The sequence below is a fragment of the Gossypium hirsutum genome, chromosome A10 (assembly GCF_007990345.1).
Source record: "Gossypium hirsutum isolate 1008001.06 chromosome A10, Gossypium_hirsutum_v2.1, whole genome shotgun sequence".
Taxonomy (NCBI): Eukaryota; Viridiplantae; Streptophyta; class Magnoliopsida; order Malvales; family Malvaceae; genus Gossypium; species Gossypium hirsutum.
In genome coordinates, this window is record NC_053433.1 from 35,183,124 (window position 1) to 35,194,326 (window position 11,203).

General features: G+C 33.2%; 1 long non-coding RNA gene and 1 pseudogene across 1 annotated transcript; one reads left to right on the plus strand and one right to left on the minus strand.

The window, feature by feature from the left end:
- The first annotated feature begins 3,575 nt into the window (after positions 1 to 3,575).
- On the plus strand, positions 3,576 to 4,506 carry LOC121208617 (uncharacterized). Its single transcript, XR_005903737.1, has 2 exons — positions 3,576 to 3,761; positions 4,169 to 4,506. It is a non-coding gene; the product is annotated as an uncharacterized lncRNA (long non-coding RNA).
- A 766-nt stretch (positions 4,507 to 5,272) lies between these two features.
- LOC107896049 (leucine-rich repeat extensin-like protein 6) lies at positions 5,273 to 6,509 on the minus strand (annotated as a pseudogene).
- Positions 6,510 to 11,203: the final 4,694 nt, after the last annotated feature.

An 11,203-nucleotide genomic window follows, 5' to 3' on the forward strand; every position in this document is an offset into this window, starting at 1 on the left:
ACATGCCCCAAAGCCTTGGGGAAGATGACCAGTCCATAAATGCTCAAGGCGAAGACATCTACCCTTTTTCTTCATGTCGGGGTGCGCTAAGACTAAATCCCTCAGGTTCCTCCAAGGAATGCATCTACAATCTCCTTTTTGTTTGATCCGGGTTGTCACCCACTGTTCGCTCATCCCTGTGATTTTCATCAGCTTTTTCGAAAATGCTGGGACATTAGCAGGTCTAGCATAAATTCTGTCAACCTGAATCTTTGGGCAATGGAGCAAGGTCGTGTATTCTTCTATAGTAGGTACCAAATCTACTTTCCCGAAAGTGAAGCAACTGTAAGCAGAATTCCAATATTGGGTAAGGGCTCGAAACAGGTGTTCATCTACCTTGACATCGAGTAGATAAGGTAAATCACCGTAATGACAATAGAATAGCTGTTTGACCTCATCATCCCACTGATCCCAAATTTCTTTCATCTCTTAGAGATTATTCTGAGTTACGCTGATCCGAGTAAAATTCCATAACTCTGACACGTACCCCTCGGTAAGACTGTCACCTTTCTCTTGTTGTGTTGTCTCAGCCCATATCCGGACAGCCGCGTTGTCTTCTACTTTATCAAAAAACCCCTTTTCCATGATAAGCTATCTATTTAGGAACCGAATGCGAATCAACACCTTTTACAATGAAAATGCCATGCAAATACAATCAAAGTAAAACAAAGCAAGTCAGTAATTTATACGCAGTTCAAAGCAAACAAAGAATAATAAATATAGCACTTGCTCAGGTGACCACTAGGGTTTCGGAGTGGCTCTACCTAGGGCGGGTTCTTAAGGCTCGCTACATGGGGTTTAGTTCTAGAGTAAAGGTACCTAAACCAGCAGATTCCTCGATCTTCACCCATTATAGGCTCATACAGACCGAGTTCAGTTCAGAGGAATACATTTCCCTATGGCTGCACGAAGATGAAAATCTCACGAAGACATAGGTACGGATGTATCCCAAAAGCGATCCACTATCCTGCACGGAGGTGAAAACCGCACGAAGGAGTAGTTTCTCACTCCCACTTAAAGGGGTGTGACCACAGCGGTCATGCAATGCAATATGCAAAATTATTTAACGACTCAAACCAACACAGCAGGTATTATACCACAAAAAATAGCTGATGAAGTGCAATAAAAGGATCGTATTTCAAAACCAAGTTTTCAATTTTCAATAAAAAGACAAGAGTTAATCAACTTGTGGCTTGACTCTCTCATTCTATTCCCCAGCGGAATTGCCAAGCTGTCATAACCATTTTTTTAAAAAACGGGAATCGACTTGGATTTTGAAAATGAAAACAAAAAAAATGGGAGTCGCCACTGATCCTTTTTGACGAGGTGTGATCGGGTCACCTCGTAAAAGTGGTTGTTTTTAATAAATAGTTTGATTTATTTAAACAACAATTTTAGTCTACGCAAATCAAGAAAACAGGTTCGGGAGTCGGTTACGCACGAGGAAGGATTACACCCTCGATACGCCCAAAATTGGTACCTAGTTGATTAATTAGTGTCTTAGTGTCGAAAATTTAAAAACTTGAAAGAATTTTGAAATACGATCCCTTTTTTATAACAAAAAGTTCAAGTGTTAAAGACCTTCTCGTCTCAAAATATGAAATGTCACATCCAGTGAGTTAGGACACCACATCTTGAATTTTTGAGAGCGAGCTTTCCTTTCATATAAAACTTACGTATTTTAATTTGTTAGAAGGGTATTCGATTATTTAGAGTAAACGAGAAAAATCGAAACCCAGTAAGTTAGGGTACGTTTTCCCGAGTTCTCAAACACCGAATATTGCCTTTGTTTTAAAATAAATTCATATTTCGAGGTGACAAAATGTCATACCCGGTAAGTTAGGGCACAACACTTCGTACCTCCGAGAATGAGCATTTTCAAAACTCGTATAGCAATTTAAAAGAGTAGTCCGTTATTTAGGTTAAACGAGAAAAATCGAAACCCAGTAAGTTAGGGCACGATTATCTCGAATTACCAAATACGGAATATCATTTTTATGAAAGAATTATTTTAAGGCATTGAGTAAAAACATAATGTAATTTATAGTAATACATAAAAGCAGATTATGATATTAATAATAGCGTATAATAATGAGTGATAATAACGAGTAATTATGAAAAGATGACATAGAAGTAAGGTTAGTAATACGTAAATATAAACAAATACGTGAGAAAAATGAAATGATCGAATACATAAGTAAATAAAGGAAATATAAAACATGATAGCACAAAAATGACAATAATGATGAAAACGATAATAATAATAATGTTGATAATGATAATAGTGGTGGTAAAATTATAATATTGATGATAATAATAAAAATAATAATAAGAGTATTAATATTTGTATTAATAATAGTGATAATAATAATAGAAAATAATAAAGGAATGATATTAGTAATAGTAATAAAAAATGAAAATAATAGTAATAATAATGGTAAATACAAATAGTAAAAACAAAATACAAATGATAAATAACCTAAAGTTTAAAATTATTATTTAAAAAGATATAAATAAAATAAATGATGAAATATTAATAACAGGGGTAACGACATATAACTAAAATAAATGTGCTAAATATATGTATTAAATTAGTTAATATATAAATAATAATAATAGCGTATAGGTAAATAAAAAAGAGGGAAATATAATAACAATAATAGTAAAAATACAATAGTAATAATAGTAAATGGTGTAACAATATAATAATATGATGGTAATAAAAATACAATAATAATAATATATTAAATAACAAATAATAATAATAATGATAATAATATAGAAATATGAAAAGCAAATATATTAAATATTAAATTAAAATAATAAAAATTACTATATATATACATATATCTATATACATAGATATAAAAACAAACACATGATAATATGTACATAATATATCTATGTATATGTATGTATTAAAAAATATAATATATATATGCATGCATTGTATTTAGAAGAAGAAATATATATGATGTAGTATTGATATACATGCATAACATACAAATATATTAATAAAAAGAAAACAATAATATCAAACTATTAATATACTATACAACATACATACATATAAGTATTAAACGAGAATGATACTAAGGCTAGTAAATAATAAGTATAATAATAATAATAAAATATAATAGTATGTATAATGTTAAAATTGAAATAAAATAATGAGCAAAAGTAAAAGAGGGACGAAAATAAGAAGGGAAACGAATTTTGGGACAAATTTCAAAGGAAATAAAAAGGAAACGACCTAATTGCAACAGGAACACGGCCTAGAGGTACTAAAAGTGTAATATTCCCCCTGGCTCAAAGTGTAACACATGGCCGTGGACCAATTTGAAAAGCGGGACAAGTTTCAGGGCTGAATTTAAAGTAAAAAGACTTGATTGTAAACGCACAAAAAAACGGAGGGGCCAAAAGCGCAAATAACCCCTTCGCTTCAAAAACACACGGATCCCAGGTCGACGGGTCGGGTCGGCCCGCTCCACCCCTAAACAGCGCCGTTTTGCACCTTAGGGGGGAGGGCCAAAACGGTACCGTTTGGTACCCTTATATAAGTCAAACATTTGTTTTTTTTTTTTCATTTCCTTCTTGCTTTTAAAAAAACACTTCTCTTCTCTTCTTTTTTTCTGCAGGTGCCCTAGGTCCGGCCAGCACTCCTCGCCGTCCGTCGAGCCCCCCGCCGCCTGCGCCTGCGGTGGCCGGAGTTTAAAAAAAGGGTATATTTCTTCTTCTTTTTTTTCTATTATTATTTTTGTTTACAATATATGTATATATGCGAATAAAAGGGCGTGGAAAATAGAAAAGAAAGAAAATTGAAACAAATCGAAAGAAAATGAAATCACCTTTGTTCCTCTGATTTTTGATTCTATGTTTTCGTTTCTTCTTTTAATGTTTTTCTCTTGATTGGATATTTTGTGCCTTTGACTTACTGATTTTGATTTCTTCCTTAGGCTTTGTTTTATTTCTTGCGATTTGTTGATGTTTTCTAATCTCAGTTTTGGTATTGAGTCTTCTTTTTTATTTCTTACCAAAAAGAACCGAATGTACCAAGGTTTTATTTTTGGCTTTAAATAGCCATTTACATGCCATTTGCTTTCTGTCTACTCTCGTTTAATGCTTGCAGGTGAAATGATGGTGCAAGTTGGAGGATGGTGGGGCGGTGCTGCAGACGTCGGTGGTGGATGGGACAAGGGTCAGGGGTGGCCAGCAGCTGATTAGGCTAGGGTTTTGGTTCTTTTTTTTGTTTTAGGGTTTGAATTGGGCTGCTATTGGGTTTTGGATTTAGTGGATTTTGGGCTCATCTGTTTAGTGGGTTTTGGGCTAGGTTTTGGTTAGTTTGGGTCTGGGGTTATTTGGGAGTTATTTGGGTAGGTTATTTGTTTTGGGTAGGTTATTTGTTTTAGGCCCAAAATTGGGCTTGTACAATCATTTTACAATTAAAACTAACTTCATTTTCCTTAATTTATAATCACTTCATCAGTTTCTTTTTTTCTTGAAGAAGAGAACGTGAGCTGAAACAAATATAACAAGAAATAGATAAGAAAACCCGAGTAGCATTATTCTCACCAACCCAGGAAATGTACAGAAAATAAAATTGGTTAAATTCTAATATTAGATCCTGTACTTTGTGAAAGTTGTGAATTTAGTCCCTGTACTTTTATTTGATCAATTTTAGTTTTTGTACTTTTCGAATTAGTCACTTGTAATCACTATACTTTTTTAAAATTTGAAATTTTAGTCCTAAACCAAACAATAATAGTTAAATTTGTTTCGTTAAATTTAATTTTTAGTCTTGTAATATGTGTACAGTTGTAAACTTAGTCTATTTCTCTAATTGGATCTTTCTAAGTCCCTATACTTTTTCATTTTGAAATTTTAACCTTGATGCAAATGATAGTCGTTAATCTATTAATTGGATTTTTAGTGACTAATATATAAATATAATAAACCGACATGACACTACACATATGATAATAGATTTGTCACATCAAATTATGAAAATAACATAATTTTACTAAATGAATCTAATAATTATTGTTTGTTGAGAATTGAAATTTTAAAATTTAAAAAGTATATAAACTAAAAATAACCAAATAAAAGTATAGGAATTAAATCCACAACTTTTCAAAGTATAAAGACTAATAGCACAACTTAACCAATAAAATTTGCATGTTGATTCTCGAAAGAAAAAATTGCACACACAGAAGAAAGATTTTAATTTCCATACATGCGTGATAGCATCACCAAAATGAAATAAAGTCTTAAGAGCTTTGATTTAGTCATGGCCAATGATTCATCCGTGGTGGCGGCGGCGGCGGACGTGGAGGTGAGCAGCCAGAGATACTACAATCAAGTGGATGTGCATAGAAAGCTTTGCATTCCATTGGTGATCTTTGAAATGGCCTATATGGGATACAATTCTTTGTATCATCTTTGGACCTCACTTTGAGGCACTTTGAAGGTTCAGAAATGAAGAAATTACTGGAAAGAGAAATTCTTTAGCTTAGGCAATGAACATATACTTTCTGGAATATAACCAGATAGTTTATTATTAGCCACATTAAGCTGTTCTAAGCTCTCCATTTTCCCGATAGCATCTGGCAGTGACCCAACAAGCTCATTAGAGCTAACATCAAACACATTCACTCCCTTTAACGCGCCAAGTTCTGGTTTTAAACACCCTGTAAATCCATTGTTCGTCATAACAATTTCCTTTAATGTTCCTGCCATTTTCACCAAACTTGACGAAGGAAAGCAACCTGTGAGGCCATTATTAGCCATCACAATAACTGATACAGGAGAGTTCCCCAAGTTTGTAGGTAAAGATGATTGAAACTTGTTGTTGTTGAAGAACAAAGCATCAAGTTTCAGATCAAACAACTGTGAAGGGATTGTCCCACTGAATTGGTTGAATCTGATGTCAAGGAATTTGAGTGAAGGTAAATAAAGAACAACGTAAGGGAACCCTCCATTAAACTGATTATTACTAATATCAAGCTCATAAAGAAGGTTGAGTTTCTTAAAACTTTCAGGTATCTTACCAAAAAAGCGATTGGAGTTTATATGGAAAAGAGAAAGATCAGTGAGGAGACCGAGCTCTTCAGGTAAAGAACCAGCTTTGTTTGCATGGTTTATGTCTATTCCGGCCACTGTCGTAACGTAAGGATCATCTGGGGCTGCCGCACAAAACACTCCGGTGTAGTTGCAGACTTTGGGACCGTACCAATTTGAAGTAAAGCATTGGGGTCTGAGATCATGGCATGTTTCCAAGCTTGTAAAGCTATATAAGCTTTGTGAAGTCGAGGGTTGGGGATCAATGGCGGATTAATACCTATATCTATCAGGGCATGAGAGGGTTTTGTGGAGAGAAATATGAGAGTTAGGATCACTCCAAGGAATAATGATAGATATATTTTCTCCATTTCGGAGAAAGGGTTTTCCATTAAGAACTATACATAAGCTCTACACGGAGAGATTGAGTGTTGTGATCGTTAAACAATTCGCCGATAGCATTAAAAAGCAAAAGGTTCGGTTAAAATGATGAAAAGCTTGACTGTTTCTTACCTTCATTGTTTATTTGGTAGTTGTTTGGAAAACTGATATATTTAGTGGAATACAGAGAAGGGATTCTAATTCAAAATTTTGACTTTAATTAAGAACAGTACCAACAGCCAACATGTTCCTTTTTTTCTCATAGACTTGCGTTTACGTACTGTTTTTGCAAATGTTCTGTCATCCTCAAGATCACATAACGGTACATATATTATATTTTAGATTACATTTTCAATGCTTTATTAAAAAGAAATAATTCATTTACATTCGATGAAAGAATAAAATAATTCCGCCATTAAAACTTTGCCCTAAATGCTTATTTTGATGTTGTATATATGAAATATTATAGTAAATTTAGTCTTTACTTTTATTCAATTTGCTCTCTAATATTTTTATTTAAAGTAAATTATCCCTTCAAACTATTTTATCTAATATGTTATGTTACCAAATAATTAAAAATTATTAAAATTTAAAATCCATAAATAAAAATTATAATTTCAAAATTTATGAAAAAAACTCCCAAAACCAAAAAAATTATAACATAACAAATTCAAAAATTTATGCAAGTATTTCAAATTTTAAATAATGTTTTTCTATTTTTATAAAAGAATTAAAAATGAAAAATAATTTAATTTTTCAAATTGAAATTTTAAATATTCTAAAGATCATAAGAATCAGTTTACAATACAACCAGATAATATAAGTTATATTTTTAAATCACCACAATTTGAAGATATACATTGATCTTTACTTTGATTAGTTTCTGTACTATAATATGATAGAAGCATAAATAAAAGAGAATGTGTGTGTATATATATATATATTACAAAAATGATTTTTTTTGTATTTATTAATTTGACAAATGAGATGTTGATTATATACACCTAAATTTTTAGCGATGTACGTTTATATAAAACTATATCTCAAATTAATCATGACTTACTTAAAAGGTAGAAATAAAATTTATATTTGTTATGAATATCTTCATAAGTGGATATCGATCATGATCAATAGAAAGTTTTAATATACTTTAAATTCTAATTCTAACAGTTATTAGAATTAAATTTCTACTTCTTTTATTATACTTCTTATGCCAATAAATAGAGACTCTAATGAAGCACTGTAATCATCCATTTATCAATAAAGTACATTTTCTATTGCTTTCATATTTTCTTTGTTCTTTATTCTCTCCATCTCTCTTTATTTTATAACATGTTATCAGCACGATGATTCTGTATTTTTTTCAAAATCTTTCAAAGTCGTCCCACAGATCAAATTCTTTTTCACCTTAAACTTTCACCCTTACAACTTCATCTTCGGGATGTTGAAAGATTCAATCTCAGAATAGATTATGGTTCTTATTCTCGATCTTTGATTTATTGTACAAGCATAGGTTAAGTATAGATTTGGTTTTTTTTATTTATTTAAAAGACATAATTGTTGATTAGATATGTTTGCTATTAATATGTGCTCCTGATAATGGTCAAGGTGATGACAATAATGTTAAAGATCTTCAAGTATATTTTACTATGTTTTATTTATTATATCATGTTTATTATAATTGGGGAATAATCATAACAACATGAATGGATAGATTCTGATTTAAAATCCATGCATATTTGCGATGGTGATTATGAAATAAAAAATCAATAGAGGCGTTTAAAAGTATGTCCTACCATATTTGTTACAATCCCTAAAGTGAATGCAAACATAAAGAAAATAACAGAAATAATTATGGGCCACTAAAAGTGGGAACATAGTTATAAATAAGAGAACAATGAGAGTGTAACACCCCTCGCCCGTATTTGATGTGGGGATAGGGTTCGAGGTGCTACAAGACTTAACTCAAGCATACGCATATAAAATCGGGCCATAAAATTTCTTTTAACTTAAAACTTCTCGTTCACATGCATTATGTCCCTTAAATAGGCTCACGAGGCCCAAAACATACATTAGAGACTGTTCGGGACTAAATCGAGAACTTGAGAAAAACTTGAAAAAAATTCATGCTTTAAAGCTCCACACGCCCGTGTGGGTATAGAACGTGTGGTCACACACGCCCATGTGGCTTGGGACACACCCTTGCCCTTAACCCGTGTGCAACACTGACTTTAAAACACGGCCATGACACATGCCCGTATGGCCTACCCGTGGACAACACTAACTTTAAAACACGGCCATGACACACGCTCGTATGGCCTGCCCGTGTACTAAACTGACTTAAAATTTTAAGTGCAGGGGACGCACAGCCATAACACACACCCATGGGAGTGAACCGTGTGTCACACACGGTCTAGACACACGCTTGTGTACCTTGCCCATGTGGACAAAAGGAGGCCATTCTTCCAAGCCATTTTATCGCCCATTTTACACAACCTACACAAGATCATTTCAATATACTAATTTCACTGCAATAGACACCAATTCGTCCATAGAAAGAACATTATATGCATTTATTCTAGGCTTGATACAAAATGAAGGGCTTGTGGCTTAAGCCAAAGTACATAACCAAATTCTCATTAAAACAAACATCCTAGTCTAGCCCTATACATGCCATACTCAAAAGAAGATTTATACTATACCAAGTGCTTTGATTGATAGTGTGATCGATATCTCCGACTTCAAAGGATCTTTGAGCTAATTAAGCGGCACTGAAAGAAAAGGGAAAGGAAAGAGAGTAAGTGTAAAGCTTAGTAAGTTTCATATAAATAAATATACAACAACAATTTCACCATTAGCCATCATACTCATAGCTCAAAGGTAAGCATAAACTTGACTTACTCATTACCGTCTACTCAAATCATATTTTCTAATTTTAGCTCATTACTCATGCATACCAAATAGGTACCTGTACCACTCACAACATTATTATACTTTCCTTATTAAATCACTTTCGTAATATTAAAGTCGAACCTTTCGAAATACTACTGGATATTCTATAAGCCTCAAACATGGAATAAGTTGTCGATGTCATGTCCCAGACATGGTCTTATACTAGCTCTCGTATATACGTGCTGATGCATGTCCCGGGCATGTCTTACACCAGCAAGACTCTTAGTCGATGCATGTCCCAGACACGTCTTACATTGGCTATCATTATCGAGACCGATGCATGTCCCAGACATGTCTTACACTGGCACTCATCTCTACACCGATGCCATGTCCCAGACATGTCTTACACTGGCCCTCATAATGTGGCCGATGCATGTCCCAGACATGTCTTATACTGGCACACAAAAAATCTGAATGTTATGGCATGAATATCCGGTTTGTTTCCTAGGGTCCCAACTAGATCTTTCTACCATTTCAATCATTAATATGCATTCTCAATTCTCAATCTAGTAGTTCATACTATATCAATTCAAAGACAATTCGAATACATACATTAACAATGTAGTTGTATTATTTACGTACAACTTACCTCAGGTTACAAAATGTACTTGGCTAGTTGGTTTAGTCGATTTGCTTGGCTTTCCCCCGGTCTAGGTTCGGATTTGGCAATTCTTGATCTATGATAATAAAAAATGCGCTCATTTAGTCACTAAACACAATTAGGAAAATCTAAAATTCACATCTTAGGTAAAATAACTATTTTGCCCTTAGACCTTGGCAAAATGACCATTTTGCCCCTATGCTTGAAATTCAATTTTTATTGAATTTCTTCGTATCTTAGGCCTAGATGACCCTTTTTACTCTTATAGCATCGTCAAATTCTAACTATTTCACACCCTTATCACCTAATTTCAAAAACTTTACAAAATGGTCCTATAAGGGTTTTCATGAGAAGTTCTTTCACAAACGTTGTCATTTACACAACTAAGACTCATTTTCTTCCATAAAAACTCAGCAAACATCATAAATATTTTCATGGAAAAACCCTAAACTTTCAACCATGTTGCAAAATAGACCTCTCACTAGAAAGCCCATGCTTCAAGGAGTCCAAAAATGTAAAAATCATTAAGAGAAACCTTTAAAATCACTTACTTGAGAGGCTTAATGTTGCTGAAATTTTTGAAGCTTTCAAAACCCCATTCTTTGCTGAAAATTTCAGTGGAGGAAGAAGATGGAAGGGATGATATCATCCTCCTTTCATCTATCTATATTTTAGTCAAAATAAGTCACCTAACCCACCTAATTTTAAAATTTTTGTCTCTTCTTGACCCTATGGTCGGCTATGCTCCTTTAAAAAGGGTCTAATTGCTATTTAAAAGCCCAAATTTTACTTCTCTAGCTGATTGGCACATTTGGATACTAAAATGCAACTTTGGCCTTTTATGCGATTTGGTCCTTTCTCGCAATTGGGCTCAAAATCATTAAAATTAGCTCCCCATATTTCTCATGCACCACTATAATCGTACTATAACCTAATAATAATAATAATAATAATTTTCCCAACTTCGAATTCGTGGTCTCGAGACCACTATTCCGACTAGGCCCTAAATCGGGTTATTATAGAGAGTTCTCAAAATAACTCTTCAAACGGTAAAGATAACTTATGTTATCAATGTGATATGAAATATTATTGGCCACATATGTGGTGTATGCCCAAATATTTTTTTTTCTATTAATATTCTTTGAGGAATAATATGAAAATGTAGTAATGAAA